At 49.7% G+C, this 19682-nt stretch overlaps 1 protein-coding gene across 6 annotated transcripts in view; it reads right to left on the bottom strand.

The window, feature by feature from the left end:
- The window catches only part of INPP4A (inositol polyphosphate-4-phosphatase type I A), a 115874-nt gene extending 99618 nt beyond the window's left edge, over positions 1–16256 (bottom strand). For all 6 annotated transcript variants that reach the window (XM_052647544.1, XM_052647547.1, XM_052647542.1 and 3 more), the window contains exon 1: positions 16178–16256. The gene's annotated coding sequence lies outside the window, so the exon portion shown is untranslated. The remainder of the gene's footprint in view (positions 1–16177) is intronic.
- Between the last annotated feature and the right edge of the window lie 3426 nt (positions 16257–19682).

The raw sequence follows: 19682 nt of genomic DNA, 5'->3' as shown, positions 1-19682 counted from the left end.
GGTCGCTCCACCTTCCCCTTCCCCGCCGCCCACTCTATGACAGTGCCTGCCCCTTTAAGAGTGCAAGCTGAAACCTGGAAATCAGAACCACTTCCCTGGGGCCAGGCCACACTTTCCATTCACCCTGCAACACTCAGCACTCAGCGTGTCCCAGCAGTCTTTGTGTCCTCTGAAACACAGGTGCAGCATCTGGTCCCCAGGGCACCTGTGGAATGAGAAGGCAAGTCCCAAATGACACGGGGATGGATACTCCCATGCCCAGGAGGAAAGGTGGTTCTGAGAAGTTCGATGGGCGACTCGAATATTTTACTCTCAAACACGAAAAAAAGAATTACATTTTCACTGAGAAAGAACCAGACGGCAAAACAATCTGGAAGATCAGCACCAGCTCACACAGCGATGATGCTGGGGTGCGAGGAAAGATGGTGAGTTCACCCTCGGCCTGCAGAGCCGCCCAGGGAGAGAAGGCAGGGAAGGGCTGTGGGAGAGGCCAATGTCCTTCCCGTTTCAAAATGGGAAGTGAAGACATTTTCAAAGGCGAGGAAAAGCTGTTATTACCCATGAGCAGATTCTCATGAGTTTTAGAAACGCAAAAGGAAGTTTCTGATTTCAGAGGCATGAACTCAGAGAATGTTTCTGGTAAAGGTCCTTGAACGTGTGCACGTCCAGACGCCCAGCTCCCAGGGGTTCCAGTCAGCCAGAAAGCAATGTACAGCCCCCCAAGAAGAGCAGCTTCTGGGGACTACAGCCTCCCTGGTGGGGGGTGGTGAAGGGCTGAGGGCTGGGTACACACGTGCGTGTATAGTGTATATACATGTGTGCAAGTGGCAAATGTAAGTGCCGGTGTGAGCGGCGTGCGCAAGCATGACTGAGCACGCGAGAGGTGAGAGGCACACACTGCGCGTGGGTGTCGGGCTGGGTGGAGGGAAGGTAACAGGAGCAGCGGCTCTGGCCAACTATACCCAGACGTGCAGCAGACAAGGGCTCATGCCCAGCGGTGTGTGGCACAAGGAGGGCCCCAGGCCTCTCCTATTCTGGGGTCTGCCATCCGACAAGCTTTGACTGTAGGCACTGCTAGTGCAGTTCACGCCTCCCGGGTGGCTGAGTGGTACAGAACCCACCTGCCAGTGCAGGAGACACAAGAGATGTAGGTTCAATCCCTGGGTCGGGAAGATCCCCTGGAGGAGGGCATGGCAACTCACTCCAGTGTTCTTGCCTGGAGAATCCCATGGACAGAGCAGCCTGGCGGGCTACAGTCCATGGGGTCACAAAGAGTCAGACACGTCTGAAGCGACTAAATAAGAACATACATCCTTCTTGAAACGCAAATGCCTGTAAAAGCAGAACACAGTCATTTTCACGGACACCGAGAGTAAGCTGATTCTCAGACCCCTTTCGCTGGACAGACAGCAGGGCCTTGAGATTACCTTCTGAAAGGAGAAGCAGGACGAGGAGGGAGGAGGCAAGAGAGACACAGACCCAGGTGCCTCTCAACTCTGCTGGTAAGGCCGGCCCCCCACCCTCAGAGGGAGATGGCTCTGGCGGGAGAAGCAGTCTGCCCCACCTGGGCCCCCACTCCAGGCCCCTTCCCACCCAGGGCATCTTGCCCACTGGCCCTTGTCGGATCTCACACCCTGCCTGAAGTCCTCCCACCTGGGCAGCCCCTGCCTCTGGACACACCCAGGGCTCCAGAAATCCCGAGGGCCTAGTGGGGAAAGCAGATCCAGCCCGCAGCCTCAGCACCTGGTGCCCCGAGAACTCAGATGAGACCTCTACCATTTCTGTCCTTTAAACGAGGAACTAAGGCCCAAAGGACCCAGGGCCCATTTCAGGCTCGTGTGTTAAGACCCACGTGAAAGAGGGGGAGGCCTCAGGCCCTTGAGGTTACTTACAATAGCTGCCCACACCTCCTTTCCCCATAGAATTTCCCCAACATTTGCCAACACTTTCCCAACAAGCACAGAGACTTATCTTTCAAAGCAGGTAACAACTTGCAGCAAAGACAGCGAGTTGCCTCCAATGTCCATTCTTCCTTTCCTCCTTAGTACCAGGCCCAGGATCTGAACTTCGGTTGGCATGGGGCCGCCTGCCTCCCTGACTGTGGCCAAGGGTTCAGCTCTTGCCAACAAGACACAGGAGAGCTTGATGAGGAGTTCTCAGGGAGTTCAGTTTCCTGCAGCCTGCAAGGCCCCAAAGCTGGGGGCGCCTCTGGCTGCCTTCCTGGACAAGAGGGCTGGGCCCAGGGAAAGGAGGGCACACGATCTGACTGCCCACCTCCAGACACCAGTACAAGGAGAGAAATAAACACCAGTACAAGGAGAGAAAATAAGCCTCTCTTCCTTCAGATCTGCCGTTAACACACAGCTAGACGCTAACCTTAACAATTTCACCATCCCCACTTCAGTCCAAAGGTGGACAACATCACCATTCTGGAGAGCTAAGAGCTGGGGATAAGGAAGGGCAGTATTTCAGATTTAAGTGGATTAACAGCCCCATTTCCCAGAGAAAGAACTTTAGACAAAGCATTCTCAAATTTACCCTGGGCCCCAGGCTAGGGTGAGTACATTCTCACAAGAACTTATAAGCAGAAGAAGACTCATTTTGTTTGAATTATTCCATAGAACAGTTTCTTCCCAACACAGTCAACACTTATAATCCTAAAAAAGCTAACAAACTCTATTTCCAGGCCTGCTTGAGTAGCAAGTTTAAAAGCTTTAATATACCGAATTCCTGTTCACTGCCCCAAACGTTTAATAGCGTGGCTTGCATATTCATCACAGACAAATCTAGGTTATGAGGTAAAAACAGCCCTTGTTTTTATTCATTACAGTTCGTCCATTAAATTAGGTTCGCAGTCTAAGCCATGGGCTGCTAGTCGCCGTGACAAACACTGGTACAACTAACAGTTTATGATACAGCCAACCTACGGGTCTATAACAGTGGTCAGATCCTGTCACGCCCAGTTCCAAGGAATGATACAGCAATTACATCCCAGGAATTCGATCACAGCTCATCTAATCCTGTTTGAAATGAACCATATCGACGACAGTTGAGAACCCTCTTTGCCAGAGAAGGGGCTGAGGCTGTGCTGGCTGCTCTGAGGAGGACGAACCTGCACGCCGGACAGTGTGGCCTGAGCCCCAGGAGCCTTGGGGCTGGGGTGCAATCAGGCTCACAGGCCCGTCGGCAAGTCCCCAGTGCAAAAGGCCTACATGGTCCCAGGTTAGAAACTGATGGGAACCAATTTAAAACCTGGGTCTCCTTAAGCAAGGTGGCAGTGCTGGTATCACGGAGCATCCCTCTCTCTGAGCCAGTGACCCAACCCTGCAGAAGGCCCCTCGCTGCTCCCAACCCATCTGCTGGCTTTGCTTCTGTCTTTGACCAACAAGGTGAACACCTAGTCCAGGAAAGATATTTGACTAATTAAAGAATGATTAAACAATCAAGTCGACTCAAAATGCAAAGATCTTCCTCCTTCTGCTGGGGTTATTCAAAATGCCATACAGCTCAAAGGCACCTGTGATGGCAATCACAGAACACACGGCCTAGCAGAACACCAATATTTCCAAGACTATCAGTGCTTTCAAGTAAGATGCATTCCCGTCCTTGGGGGCTCCGCAGGGTTCAGGAAGACCCACAAATGAAGAACGTGACAGCTCTCACCAGCGGGGGCAGCCCTGAGCTAGGAGGAGGACTCTAGAAAGGGCAGTCCTCGTTCAGTTTTATCCACCTGAAGCTCCTTCTTTTCAATCAGCCTGTGCTCTAGTAACTTTAAATCCATGTACCCTTTGAGTTAAAGGTCAAGAAGGTCTACTGCGAAATAAAACAGCCCTAAAAGCCATGGACGGAGGAGCCTGGTGGGCTGCAGGCCATGGGGTCGCGAAGAGTCGGACACGACTGAGCGACTTCCCTTTCACTTTTCACTTTCACGCACTGGAGAAGGAAATGGCAACCCACTCCAGTGTTCTTGCCTGGAGAATCCCAGGGCTGCAGTCGGACACGACTGAAGCGACTTAGCAGCAGCAGCAGCAAAAGACAGTAAAAGGAGGTCGGAGAAGTCAGGGAAGGATGTTACGTTGTCAGAGAGAATCCAGAGATGCATGAGACAATAACTGTCCATAAATTATCAGAGAAAAGGAAACTACTGGGGAGTAGTGTGGTCTCCAAAGAGAATGACAAGGATCTGGGCTTCAACACAGAGTGCTGTTGTACTGGGGGACTTTGTGCAAAGAGCCTCAGAGTTGAGGAGTGGGGACAGGGCGCAGGGGGAGGAACCAGGGAAGGTACCAGACGCTCCACATGGGCCGGGAGGAGTTTGGTCTGCACGGCGCACAGGGAGCGTCCACCTCCACTAACACGCCAGGTGTCCTCCCGCATCTCTGACACGGAGCTTCTCCATTCTAGAAAGCTGCTGCTGAATCACTCCAGAGGGGTGGGAAAGTGAAAGAGCACAAGGCAGGAGGTGGACTTCCAAGGCCACAGACTCAAGAAGCACTTCCCTAAACAGACAGTGTGTATATGCGTGTCTGAGCCCAAGGCCAGCCAAATCAAGCACACAGAAGGCTTCGCCCATGCTGCCCTCGGGCACCATCACCAGCCACAGCGATGCAGGACTGGGGCCAAGGGGCAGAAATGCTGGGAGTGACCTTCACTATGTGCACAAGGAAGGACGGGATAAGATTCAGGCCCAGCTTCACCAAGTCACCTGCAAACTGAGGGCAAAAACAACTGCCGGCTCAGGGCCCTGTGGGGCTCCTGTGCACAAGGCCTTTGGGCCCCACATCTCTAGGATTATAAGAAACAGCCTTCACTCAACCTCCATAACCTTCCCTGAGTTCCAATGGGCAGATTCAAGCACTTATTAGGGAAGAGCGGGGATGCAAGACCAGGGAGAAACAGGCAAGAGGAGCTTTGGAGCAAGGTCCTGGTTCCTTATCAAAGAATATACACAACCATACCTTGGAGCTGTTTTGTAAATACTGAACTCCCTTCCAGGTGGAAAAAATTAACAATTAATGACGGTATGCAGCCCACAAGCATGTAGACCCACCAGCTGGACCTGAAGGCTGATGATGCTAACTGCTGCTTACCTCACCACAAACTCATTAGAAGAACGTCCACAAGCTGATCACACCCTCTCCAAACAATCATGATAAAACTTCTCACTATCGGCCCCAAGCTGGGACACAGGGTTCTGGGGGCATTAGCCCGCTACGGCCCCCTTTGCCTGGCAAGGTATAGTAAAGCTATCCTTTTCTACTTCACCCAAAACTCTGTCTTCGAGATTCTAATCAGCACCAGTGCACAGAGAAGCTGAACTTTCCGCATGACGCCTCCACCCCAGGTGGGCGTTGACCAGCTCGGTGTTTCCCCAAGGCCAACCAGCTCAGCCACCTCTTCTCCTCCAAACCAGAGTAATGACAATGTTTGGAAGAGTCTGGGGCATCTTGGTATTTCCTGGTACACAGCCCCATTCTAACTGGACTGTGTCAAAGATTCCATTTTATAGGTCATTTGATTATCACCCAATTATGCAATGTGATCACTGTTTAACATGTGTTTATGCAAAACACAGTCAAAGCAATCAGTAGAGAAATGTGAAAATATTTAGCATTCCACTGCACACAATCACTAGTTTCTATGTGCTTTAGGGAAAAAAAAGTGTCAGCAGAAGACAGCCGGGTCAGTGGCCACCTGACCAAAGCTCTATGAGTCCAGAGCCCTCCCCCACTTCCCTCTTCCTCCTCCTGCCCACATCCTTCTCCTCTGACCTTTGCTGGCAGTCCCCTGCCTCTCAAAACCTCCTTCTTCTGCAACATTTCCCCTCAGAGGTGCCCTGAGCAGGACTCAGAGATGGGTCACACTCCAGCCTTCTGCACAGGGACACGGTAGGAAGAGGGGTTATCAAGACTGCAAAGATGCCGGGCCTCCTGCGGGAAGGTAGCTTCCCCGGATGGGCGCTGGGCCAGAGCTGCAGCGCACAGACCTCTGCTGCCTGTACTATTCAATCCACACCCCACCCCTCCCCATCGGCCAGGCGCCTTCCCCACTGGACACATAAGAGTTGACTCAGGTTCTTGTCCAGCACTTTCTCTTCCCACATCCCAGCTTGCCCTGTTCAAACACCAGACACAGACAGCCCGGAGACATGGCTGCAGAAGCTGTGACACCAGACTCACCCCTGCGTGAAATAACACCTGACTGTCGACAGCAGCCACGGTGACTTAGGCGTTGTCCCGTCACGCTCAAGCCACAAAGGTGAGGGGGTGTCACAGGCAAAGTGGGGCTGGCCTCAAAACAAGGCGGACACTAACACCTGTCCACATCTATCTCCACCTGCATCCCCGTTCCCTCCCTCCCTCGGGAGGCCACTGTATGCTGATCGCCCTGTTAGAAGGATGGGTCAGGCATCCAGAGTCAAATCTTGGACCTCTGACAAGCTGACACGCTCCCTGCCAGTGCCTCTGCACACTCCACCCCACTCTGGTCTCCATGTGGCCCTGCTGATGAGCATCGTTAGGAGGGTCAAACACCACAAAAAATAAACCAGAGTAAGACCAGGCAGCTGAGGCCCTTGCCCTGCTGTCCTTGGGCCGCCAGCTCCACAACCCCAGCCCGCACCACGGAAAGGCCCCTCCTGGTTCAGACTGGTGGCTTTCCAGCCATCGTAAGCCATGGACCCCCAAGGCCCTCTCCCCAGGAAAAGACCCCGTGTATGTACACCCAGAGGAGCCCTCCCCTTTCTGTGCTTAACTCTTGGATTTATTTAAAAACAAACAAAAAAAACACAGTAAGAAACAATCACGATACCCACTCACACACCACGTGCAAATAACTAGGTGTTTTATTTTTAAAAAAAAAAGCTTCCCCCCCAGTAGGAAATCTACTTGGACATTCTATATTCTATTTCAAAAAACGTTTAAATCCTGGTCACAACCTCAGGCTGACTTCACCAACAACTGCCGTCTGCAAACATGTTCTGGCCCCTCCCAGCCCGTCTGCCCCTCAGCCGCTCTTCCTTCCTCAGCCATTAGCAGCAGAGCTGTGACACTTAATCTGAGACGGCTCCCATACATCATGTTTACATATTAGGATGGACCCTGAAAGCCCTGCAAAGTCAAGAAAATCCAGAAGAACCTCAGCTCTCGAGCTCCAGGAGAAACCTGTTCCACTCACCCAAACGTGCAGCGGGGCTGTGCCTGCCCAAGGGGATGACAACGCTGAACACACGCGGGGCGCCAGGGAGAGGACCTGCTGCCATTCAGAGGGCCCCCGAGGTCGCTGTCCCTGCAGGCCAGGTCCTCCGACATTCCCCAAGCCCCTACTAATGGCACGGGTCCGTTTCTGCCTGATTGAGTGAGACGTAGCAGAGAGTGCACACCCCACACACCTGAACGCGCTCCAGGACCTGCTAGGGGAAGTGAGTCAGCAGGGCCCCAGTCCCCATGCCCTCGGGGGCTGGTGTTATCAACACCATCCTGGAGGAAGGTTGGGGTCTCGCTCAGAGAGGCTGGAGAGGCTGCGGGCAGGAGCTGGGCACTCAGCCAGGTCCATACACTGGGGCAGGGGGACCAAGGAAGGCAAGGCTCCTTAGACACTTCGCACGCCCCTCGGCTGACACCACGGGCTGATCTCCCAACTTTTCTCTGCTGCCCGCCTTTTCTGCAAACTTTCCTCTCTGGATTCTGGAAACAGCAGCCCCATTTCCAGTTGAGGAGTGGGAGGTGGCCTTGATTAGTCTAAGAGAGCAATTCTCATACTTGATCTTGCAGGAGAATCACCTGGTGGGCTAGTTTATAAACAGACCGCAGGGCCCTCCCTGAGTTTCTGATTCGGTTGGCAGGTTGGGGCATGAGACTGTATGCCAAACAAATCTCGGGTGATGTTGAGGCTGCTGGTCTGGAGACCAGGCTCAGAGAAGCACGGCCAGGTCAGTCAGCCCGCAGCCTCGTGTTCTGGTATCTGGGGAGGCCGTGTGATCCTCACCACTCCCACTGGCCAGAGCGGGGCTGGGGACTGGCTGGCATGCCTCCTTCACACAGTCCCGCTGGCCCTAAGGATCATCCCAACCACTGGGAGGCTGACCCTGGGATGTGGAACCTAGGTCCTCAGTGAAACTGCTGCTAGAGAGGGTTCTGGCTGAGACCCTCAATGTCCTTACTGTTTACCTGGCAGGCGACAGCACCCCAACCGACACAGCCCATAATCCACAACCCCAGGGAGACCCCTGAACTGGGCGTTCACATCTCCTAGGAGGGCCTGCTCTCCAGAAGCACCGGCCTGCCCACATGCATTTCCTTCACACTCCCAGGATCTGCGCACCAAGGTCATCCTTCTTGAAAGCTCTAATTAATGGGCTAGAGAATGCACCGCTGAAATGCGAGCAATCCAGGACAGGGAAGGAAAGGAGGCCCACATTTGAGAGTGAGGGAGTTTTACCAGAGGCTGCTGTAACAGCCGCTCAAGGGCACGGGTGAAGTGCAGAGCAGCGGACAGGGAAGAGAGAGGCTTTCAGGAGACCCCAGCATCCTGCCTGCAAGTGGAACAGGTCGGGCCATGCAGGGTCTCAGGGTCTGGACAATGACCAGGTGTCTGAGGGAAGGCTCTGAGAGGTTTCAGGAAGGGAGCTGAGGAGAGCGGATCTCTTGGTGCCTCCAGCGGTCCCCTCCCTTCCTCCTGGAGGCCAGAGGACACCCATCTGTTTTCCTGACCCCATTCCAGAAAATGGACACCTCATCTTTATCCCCATAGCATGCCCGCCCACGCCAGATACTGCCTGCTTCTGACACCTTCACCAGGTGACCCCGACCGAGCAGACTCCACATGGAAGGGCCTGCGGTGTCTCAGCTGCCCCAGGTGAGGGACTGTGGGCAGACACGAGGGACCAACTGGGCCGGCTGGCAGGCATGTGACAGGGCACAGGCAAGGTCCAAAGAGAGAGGAGACGAGCACCCAGGAGCCCTGGGCTCCCATTTCCCACCTGGGTTATGTCGAAAGGGATGGGTAAGAGATTAAACCCAACGAGAAGAGGCTGCCCTGATTTCCAGTCCCACGTGGGCTCCCGCACATGCTCACCATATAACCCCGTCCTAAGCTTCAGTCCCTGGGAGCTCTGCCGGCGTCAGGCACTGCTCCACACACCCCACGGGTCTTAACTCCTTCACCCCCGCGACAAGCCTCTGGGATTGCCACTGCCTTCGGCCCAGTTTTACAGATGAGAAAACCAGGCACAGAAAGATGACGCTCCTTCCCCAAAGTCACACAGCCAATTGGAGGGTCCACAACAGTTCCAGGAATAAAACAGTTGCCTTTGAGAGATGTATATGCTCACCAAACAGGACTGAGTCAAAAAATCCTTCACTGACACATCCAAAACAGGAATTGCTGCTACTGGGGACTCCAGGTGGTTAATGTTCATCCCCACATGGATACACAAAGGCGCTCATTTCAAAGTCCTGTGACGGAAGCTATATAATTTCAAGGAAATGGTGCTAGATCTAGGTAGGCCAGGGATCAAATCCCAGTTCAACCACTTACAACCACCCTCAGGTGGGGCCTTACCCACACCTCATCTCACCCTCCCCCACGACACCATCTGCCTTCTCCCAGGACCTTGCTGAGCGGCGCTCAGGAAATGTTAGTTTCCTTCTCCCTTAAGGATGAAAAAGGCATTGCCCTTAAAGATGTTGAAGGCTGCCATGAATAATGTCCTAACTTATAGTACGTTCCACAGTACAGTAAGATAAGCAACCTAATGAGGAAAAATAGGCAAAGGCTGTGAACAGGCAATCCACAAAGGATATGAACAGGTAAATCCACAAAGGATGGGGGAAAAAAGTCACTCAGTCATGTCTGACTCTTTGTAACCCCATGGACTGTAGCCCACCAGGCTCCTCTGTCCATGGCATTCTCCAGACAATACTGGAGTGGATTGCCATTCCCTTCTTCAAGGGATCTTCCCAACCCAGCAATCGAACCCAGGTCTTCAGCATTGCAGGCAGATACTGTACCGTCTGAGCACCAGGGAAGCCCACAAAGGATATGACCAGGTAACTCACAACTAAAATAAAAACTGGAAAGAAAAGGTTTTCAATACTTTTGGTAATTTGGGAAATGTAATTTTAAAAGTAACATTCTTAATCCACTAGTTCGGCAAAAATTAACAGTATTTGTTCTCTTCAGTTCAGTGCTGGCCAAATTAAAGGGGAAAAGGGGATTTCACACATCATCTGTGCTCTGATGAAAGAGAGATAAAGCCGCTTGGAAATGGGATGTGGCGAGGAGGGCAATTTGGCAAAGTTATGCATTTAATATTATGCATTAATCCAGAAGCTAAAAGATCTTAATGACCCGGGTAACCACGATGGTGTTATCACTTACCTAGACCCAGACATCCTGCAATGTGAAGTCAAGTGGGCCTTAGGAAGCATCGCTACAATCAAAGCTAGTGGAGGTGATGGAATTCCAGCTGAGCTATTTCAAATCCTAAAAGATGATGCTATGAAAGTGCTGCACTCAATATGTCAGCAAATTTGGAAAACTCAGCAGTGGTCACAGGACTGTAAAAGGTCAGTTTTCATTCCAATCCCAAAGAAAGGCAAGGTCATAGAATGTTCAAACTACTGCACAATTGCACTCATCTCACATGCTAGCAAAGTAATGCTCAAAATTCTCCAAGCGAGAGAATTCCAGAAAAACATCTCCTTCTGCTTTATTGACTATGCCAAAGCCTTTGACTGTGTGGGTCACAACAAACTGTGGAACATTCTGAAAGAGATGGGAATACCAGACCACCTGACCTGCCTCCTGAGAAACCTGTATGCAGGTCAAGAAGCAACAGGTAAAACTGGACGTGGAACAACAGACTGGTTCCAAGTTGGGAAAAAGAGTATGACAAGACTGTATATTGCCACGCTGCTTATTTAACTTACCTACAGAGTACATCATGAGAAACGCTGGGCTGGATGAAGCACAAGCTGGAATCAAGATTGCCGGGAGAAATATCAATAACCTCAGATACACAGATGATACCACTCTAACAGCAGAAAGCGAACAGGCACTAAAGGGTGAAAGTGAAAGAGATGAAGGTGAAAGAGAGTGAAAAAGCTGGCTTAAAACTCAACACTCAAAAAACGACAATCATGGCATCCAGTCCCATCACTTCATGACAAGTAGATGGGGAAACAATGGAAACAGTGACAGACTATTTTCTTGGGCTCCAAAATCACTGCAGATGCTGACTGCAGCCATGAAATTAAAAGACTCTTGCTCCTTGGAAGGAAAGTTATGACCAACCTAGACGGCGTATTAAAAAGCAGAGACACTACCAACAAATATCCATATAGTCAGAGTCATGGTTTTTCCAGTAGTCACGTATGGATGTGAGAGCTGAACCATGACCTGGTGCTTTTGAACTGTAGTGTTGGACAAGACTCCTCAGAGTCCCTTGGACTGCAAGGAGATCCAACCAGTCCATCCTAAAGGAAATCAGTCCTGAATATTCATTGGAAGGACTGATGCTGAAGCTCCAAAACTCTGGCCACCTGATGGGGAAAACTGACTTCTTAGAAAAGACCATGATGCTGGAAAAGATTGAAAGCAGGAGGAAAAGGGGACAACAGAGGATGAGATGGTTGGATGGCATCACCGACTCAATGGACATGAGTTCGAGCAAGCTCCGGGAGTTGGTGATGGACAGGGAAGCCTGGCATGCTGCAGTCCATGGGGTCACAAAGAGTTGGACACAACTGAGTGACTGAACTGAACCCAGAAAATCTACTTCTGGAAGTCTAGAAGACTGAAACATCTGTGTTGACAATGATGTGGTTCACAGATTCGACACTATTTTTAGAGCAGAAAACTGGAAACAACCTAAATGTCGATCAAAAAGGACAGGTAGGTAAATTACAGTACACTCACACTCTGGAATACAGACCAAACTTTTCACGTCAGTACATACAGGTCTCCAGGACACAGCATTAAAGCAAATCAGAGAAAATTCTGTAAAATGTATCTCCATTTATATTTACAGTGAGAACATCCGTCCACTGAGGAGGCCTAGCAGCAGCAAGGAGCACACCTAGCACCCAGATCTGGGTTTTTAACTTCCATTCTCCACGAAAAGGAACTTGAACTCTTAGGAAAAATGGCTGAATTCAGGACTAGAAAGTACAAGCTGAGTCCTGGCAGTTTGGGGCCAGAAAGTAAAGAAGTTCCCAAAGAATGAGGAGGACATGTCAAAAGAACCTAGGAGCCAGCTGGAAGCGGCTCCTGCAGGCCAAGTCTGGGACAATTTAAGCAGAAAAATTAATAAACAGGGCACTTGTCTGGTGGTCCAGTGGTTAAGAATAAGCCTTCCAATGCAGAGGACACAGGTGCAATCCCCGGTCAGGGAACTGAGACCCCACATGCCGGGGGCAACTAAGCCTGCTTCCCACAGCCACTGAGCCCACACACCACAGCTAGAGGAGCTCCTGCGCGCCAGGCAGCTAGGAAACGCCCACCAGCAGCAGTGAGCAGCCCGCACAGCCAGAACTTTTTAAAAAAAGAACAATGAGAGTAACTCTGTTGCATAAAGCAGGTATTCCTGAGTGCAGAGATGTAAACTAGAGTAAATGAGGGAGAAAGGAAAGATCTTCCTTTTAGTACAATTCCAACTAATAAGCATGGAAAGAAACAATGAATCAGAAAGTCACCATCTGTCAACTATCATAACTGATCTGGGTAAGAATCATCAATGGATTCTAAAACAGCGTATTTACATAGTCGCAAGCGATCTTACTATGATATACATGTTAACAACAAAGGGGAAATGGTAACTTTCAGTGAGGAAAGCAGGCAGACACCCTCTTAATCAGGTGACGAAAGTCAGGATTAGTGAATGGGACTCATCAACAGCATCAGCCGCCCACCACCTAAGATGCCTGCAATATCACCCCCGTGCCGCATCAGCCAAAAGTGCATAAAGTGAATCTAAGCAGGAGGAAACCGCACGCAAACCCAAACTGAGGGACATTATCCAAAACACAGGTAACTGTCTCCAAAACTGTCAAAGTCAGGAAATACAAAGAAAGACTCAGGAACTGCTCTGGATTAAAGGAGACTAAAAAGGCAGTACAGTTTAACACAACACATAATCTTGGATTTCCTTTTGCTCTAAAGTGGCTACTGCCAAGATCTTGAAAAAGATCTGCAGATGATTAGTGTTGCATCGACATTTAACTTCCTGATTTTTAACCATCATACTGTTGTTCTGTAAGAAAATGTCCTTATTTTTATGAAACACACAATAAAGTAAAAGTGTATCAAGTCTGCAACATTAAACGTTTCAGAAAAGAGTGTGTGCATCGTGCTAAGTCACTTCAGTAGTGTCCAACTCTTTGTGACCCCATGGACTATAGCCCACCAAGCTCCTCTGTCCATGGGATTCTCCAGGCAAGAATACTGGAGTGGGTTTCCATGCCCTCCTTCGGGGGATCTTCCTGACCCAGGGATTGAACCCGTGTCTCCTGTATTACAGGCAGATTCTTTACCACTAGCGCCACCTGGGAAGTCCCGCGACAGGAGTGATCCCACACAAACACGAGAGAGGATAAAGCAAACGTCAACATTCGGAGAATCTGGGTAAAGGGTATTTGGGAACTCTGGATTATTCTCACAAGTTTTCAGCGAATCTGAAATAATACATTAAAAGATTTTAAGAGACCAACGTGTGCATATGCACAGAAACACAGGTAGATTCCTGGGGATTAAGTTCACGATGGTATTTTTCTTAAAAGTACAGAGACAAAATGAAGCCAGCCTGTCCCAGTGTTAATACTGGTCTCCCCAGAAAAGGCTCTCCTCACAAAGCTGCTGCTCCAGGACACTGGAAAAAGCTGTGCTGAAGGATCTCTCAAGACTAGGACTGGCTCCTTAATCAAGTTCCACAGAAGCAGCAAAGATGTAATCAAGCCTTCTTCTCTGCAAACGTGTGCTACGCTTCCTCGGTGAAAGCCAAAGACTCCCGATGCTCTGAGCAGCTGATGCCGCCACAGGGCCCATCCTGGAATACATAATCTCTAAAGGCGTTTCCCATAAGAAACCAGTATAAAACAGTCTTGGTCCCATGTCTCCACCTCTACTTTCACTGAATTCTTGACATGTTATGCCACGGGTCAGTCTGTCCCACGGGCTTTTTAGTTCCATTCCTCGGGTGCATTTGTAGATTTGCTGGCTGAGGAGAATGTTCCCAGGCAGGCAGCTGCCTATAGGGATCTGAAGGGCCAGTAGTTCTATCAGATACAACCTGTCTCTCGAGTGCTTTACAACTTACAACAACCTCTCATGGACGTTATTTGATTTCATCCTTTCCCTAAATTGATTTTCTTTTTAATTACTAATGGCTTAAAGTCTAACAGCAAGACAACAAAATATCCAGTTTCCAAAAACGACAGGATATAATGTCTACTCTTGGCTTTGAGCCTAGAAGGGAGGCAGTACTTGCACCTGAGCAAACTTAACACTCTGAGATGGCCTACGCCTAATGAAAAAGCTACATAAAGTAGCTAATAGAATAAATACAAACGATTCTACCACTGAGCTCAGTGGAAATACAGCCTTCCTTTCTATGAATTTTTCCAGCGTTTATTTCTTTTAGCCCTGTCTTCAGGGCAAACTCTCCCTATAACTGTAACTTTGGCTTATTTATAAGACACCACAGAGAACAAGGCCTTGCGGACTCCATTCACAAGTGATGCCACCCCTGGGACAGCACCTCAGCCTCCTGACACCAAACCTCCACACAACTACACTGACCTTCCCACACGGGCACCATCATTTCAACTTTATTCCAAGAAACCAGTGAATTGACTCTTCCAGAAATAAGCATTTCCACAAAGAACCCTCCCAAACAAAGGTCCTAGCCTAAATCCAAAGGCAAAAATTCCTGATAAAGCAAGCCTGTTTTTAAAGAAAAATTAGGCTTCATTCTAGGACAACTATAGCTAGCCTATGTGCACTTCCCAACGCCAACAGCATCTAGATTCCAAAACAAACTCAGCACAGTAGGTTTTGTTCTCACCTTCCAGAGATGAGAAAATTGAAAGACAGAGCTAGCAACTGGCAGATGCAGGACTGGCACACAAGACAGCTCGTTCCATCGCCAACCCTACTGCCCACAGTCCATACCATCCACCGTGCATAGAGATGAATCAGGCAGAATCTCACTGCAACATTCAAACTGCCACCCCACCCCCTTGCTCCCTCGATTTAGATGCCCAAATGGGCAGGTGGCAAACCCAATTCCACTCTTCAGCAGTCTCCCAACACAAAACCTATTAAGTGGCAAAGCAAGAAGACAAGATGGGCTTTACAACTGCCTATACTTTTTTCTTACCCAGAGGATTATTTTCATGACCTGTCATTATGGATGAACTCGGGGCAGGAGGAATACCTGATTATGTAACGTCAGAAGGCAGGCGACAAGGGGAGAGAGAGCGGAGCCCATCAGACCCCATCACAGCTCCCTTGGCCCACAAAGACGTAAATTACCGTTGACGTTTTGAGTGTTTCAATCTCCTATGGCCTACACATTCAGGACTGGCTTTTCAAGAGCCGGTCACAGAAACCCTGCAGGTCTTTCGGGCCTCAATTCATTGCCTAGCAAAGCCAAAAGAAAGAAAATATCAAAAGCAAAGATGTCAGAAATGTTGTCGGGGGCTGTGGACCGGCAGAAAAGGTCAGAGTTTGGAAGGATGGGACCAGATTTCCTACATCGAGGGGCATGTTTATTTTAACCGGTTCTGTTTACACCCGAAACACCGCGAGGCCTCGGCGTCTGGAGTCACTAAGACTCAGTCCTGGAGACGCACCAAGCAGGCGCCGCGACCTGCCTGGCCTTGGGGGCGCCGCGTCCCCGCATCCCGGCTCCCCACCGCCCACTCCAGCGCCGCGCTCCCCTCAGCCCCAGGCGGCCCGAGGCGTCATCCGGCTGGGGGTCGCTGGGGTCGGATTGTTCTCCAAAGACGCCACCGCCCGGGAACCGCTAGGCTGTACGATTTCCATGACAACCGCGGGCGCCTTACCCGTCCGGCGCGCCCGGCGTCGAGGTGTGCGCCGCGCCCCAACTCCGCCCGGGGAGCATCCCGGTCACCAGGCGGCTCGCGGCCGCCGCGATGCTCCCGGCCCGGCCACCTACCTGGCGCCTCCGGGCCCGCGGCGCCCGCGCCCTGCCTCCCCGCCGTCCTCGGTGCCGCCGGGGCGCGCGCCCGAGCCCCGCCGCAGCAGCGCCGCCTCCGGGTCGCGAAGTCGTGGACTGCAGTCTGGCTCCAGGTGTCGGTCCCCCGTCCCGGCCCGCGGCGCCCAGCCCAGCCGCGAACCCGCAGCCCGCGCGGCAGCTCCTAGCCCGCCTCCGCCGCCGCTGCCGCTGCCGCCGCCGCCGCTCCGGAGGCCACGCCGGCCCCGCCCCCTCGCCGCGCATGCGCGCTCCCCCAGCTCCCGGCAGGCCCGCCCTCGCCCGGCGGGTCCTCCTCCGCGGCGTTTCGTGTGGGTTCCTTCAAAGCTCGCTGTCCGCTGTGACGAAATCGCCTGCAAGGAGTTCCTGAACTTCTGCACTTCAGTTGGACGATGGCGTGTTCGCCCTCAAGTATACTGAGGCTTGGAGGCCCTGGCGCATTCCCAAGGAAGAAGGCCCCGGAGAGAGCCGCGACGCCGGGAGCCGCGCTGGCCGTTTGGGAAGCGCGCCCCCGGGTCCTTCGGCCGCGTCTAGGAAACTGAACATTCAACCTAGAAATAAGCAAAAATTAAAACCATACTTTGATGATACAGATAAGCAAAAAGAAGACAGGAGCTGCTAACACTCTTCCAGACTGTCCTGGCGTATTGTTCAAATATACAGTTATAGACTCTTACGAAATATCAGCTTCTTACACCTCTCTCCCAAAGTTCTATTTTTCCGTAGGAGGGAAATACAAAAGAGTCTGAAGTTTTAAAAGAAAAATTTCTCTTTAATAGGACTTTAAGACTTAATATTTCTCTTGAGGAAGGGAAATAATGGACTGAATAGGAACATTTATCTTCGTCTTTATCAGAAAAAAAATTCTTTAATGAAAACTAATTCAATAAACCAGAACACTTAGTCAGAGCTCACATTTCTCAGGTATAAAAGCAACAATGTACAATTTACTTTAAAAAGAGCAGATGTTAACCTGTTAGAAATGAAAACGAAAACTCCTCTAACATTTAGATCTGAGCTTCCCTATGTCACCAAAAGCCAAACGAGGACAATAGTCTGGAATTAAAATAAGTAAATATAAAACTATTTTTGAAGTTTATTTTCTGACTTTTTTTCTCTTCCGAAAAGAAATTTACTCACAAAAAGCTTTCTATTATTTCTTCAGATAAATGGAAAGAAATATCAACAGAACTTTAACCCTAGTATAAAATTAAAGTCAAAAAAGAAATCAAACTTGTGGAAATGCAAAAATACTTTCATACTTTATCTTCTAAAATTAAGATGACCATTATAAACCTGGTATAGCTAGGACATTCTCAGTTTACACCTTTCATTCTGAAAAGTGTTCTCAAAAGTGTTCAGACAATACATTTTATGGCCTTGTTAACTTTAATCAGGGCTTCCCTGTCAAAGGATTCACCTGCAATGCGGGATTCCTGGATTCCATCCCTGGGTTGGGGAGATCCCCTGGAGGAGGGCATGGTAACCCACTTCAGTATTCTTGCCTGGAGAATCTCCATGGACACAGTCCCATGGGGTCGCAAACAGTGGACAAGACTGAGTGACTAAGCAAAGCAAAGCAAAACTTAAATCAAGCCAAGAGAATGTTTAAATCATTGACTTGAAAGCAACAACAAAAAAATTTTAAAGTAACAAATTTAAATTCACAAACATCTAGAACTAGTCCAGCTTCCAATAACATTAGTCACTTGATTGCTGTGTAATTCACTTTTTAATCTTATAAAGATTAATTACATTTTCAGTATGGCAAAGAATGGGACCGCAGTTTCAGTGTAGAGTGAACATTATCAAGAGAAAAGGGAGCCAAGTTTGTTGGTAAATATGGTACTATGCATTCCCTAAGCATCACAACATAATAGAAGAAGGTATCCTAGAAGTGTATCTGTGGGAAGATAGCGCCATCTTTTAGAAACTTTCAACATGTGGTTCCCTAACAACAGCTATAGTTTTTCCAGTAGTCATGTATGGATATGAGAGTTGGATCATAAACAAGGCTGAGTGCCAAAGAATTGATGCTTTCAAACTGTGGTGCTGAAGAAGACTCTTGAGAATCCCTTGAACAGTAAGGGGATCAAACCAGTCAATCCTAAAGGAAATCAGTCCTGAATATTCATTGGAAGGTGAAGATGCTGAAGCTGAAGTTCAATAGTTTGGCCGCCTGATATCAGTGAAGAGCTGACTCATTGGAAAAGGCCTTGATATGCTGGCCAAGACGGAAGGCAGGAGGAGAAGGGGTCGTCGACAGAGGATGTGAGATGGTTGTATGGCTGCATCAACTCAATGGACATGAGTTTGAACAAACTCTGAGAGATGGTGAAGGACAGGGAAGCCTGATGGGCTGCAGTTCATGGGGTTGCAAAGAGTTGGATATAACTGAGTCACTAAACAACAGCAACAGCATTAACATCTTCTCCAAACTTGCTGGAAACACAATTTCCACACCAGAACTGAACCAGAAACTCTGAAAATGGGCCAATAAATCTATATTCTAACACACTGACCAGGGATTCTGATAAACATGTGGACTTAGATCCTCTATAGTGCTATTTGGGGGACTAGAACCAACCGACACGACAATTTCTCTGGAGGCCTTTAAGCATGATAAGAGGGCTTCCCTGGTGGCTCAGATGGTAAAGAGTCCGCCTGCAACACAGCAGACCCGGTTTGATCCCTGAGTTTGATCCCTGAGTTTAGAAGTTTCCTGGAAAAGAGAATGGCAACCGACTCCAGTATTCTTCCTGGAGAATTCCATGGACAGAGAAGCCTGATGAGCTACAATCCATGGGGTCACAAAGAGTCAGAAGTGACTGAGTGACTAACACTTTCACTTTCAAGTAAGATATATTTGTGTTTGTATGTGTTTTCACTGGAGGATGTATGTAACCTTGAAACCCAACAGCCCTGCTTCGTGGTAGCTGTGAAAGCCAGCAGCCTCCCAGCCACCAGAGGGGCAAAAAAGGATTTGGAGCACTTCATAAAGCCCTGTCCCCAGGGAGTCCTCACTATTCAACTGACCTGACAGCTTACCGGGAAAGCTCCATTCTCAGGGCTTGTCTTTTTTTTTTTTTAATTGAAGGATAATTGCTTTACTATATTGTGTTGGTTTCTGCCATACATCAACATGAATAGGTGTTCATGTGTCTCCTCGCCCTTGAACCTCCCTCCCACTTCCCACCCCATCCCACCCCTCTAGGTTGTCACAGACACTGGGGTGAGCTCCCTGTGCCACACAGCAGATTCCCACTGGCTGTCTGTTTTACGTGTGGTAATATATATGTGTTACTGCTACTCTCTCAATTTGTCCCACTCTCTCCTCCCCCACTGTGTGCACAAGTCTGTTCTGTGTGTCTGCGTCTCCATTGCTGCCCTGTAAATAGGTTCATCAGTACCCTCTTTCTAGATTCCATATATAAGCATTCATATTTGTTTTTCTCTTTCTGACTTACTT

Source organism: Budorcas taxicolor, chromosome 11, assembly GCF_023091745.1.
Source record: "Budorcas taxicolor isolate Tak-1 chromosome 11, Takin1.1, whole genome shotgun sequence".
NCBI lineage: Eukaryota > Metazoa > Chordata > Mammalia > Artiodactyla > Bovidae > Budorcas > Budorcas taxicolor.
This window is presented reverse-complemented; position numbering and strand designations above follow the sequence as displayed.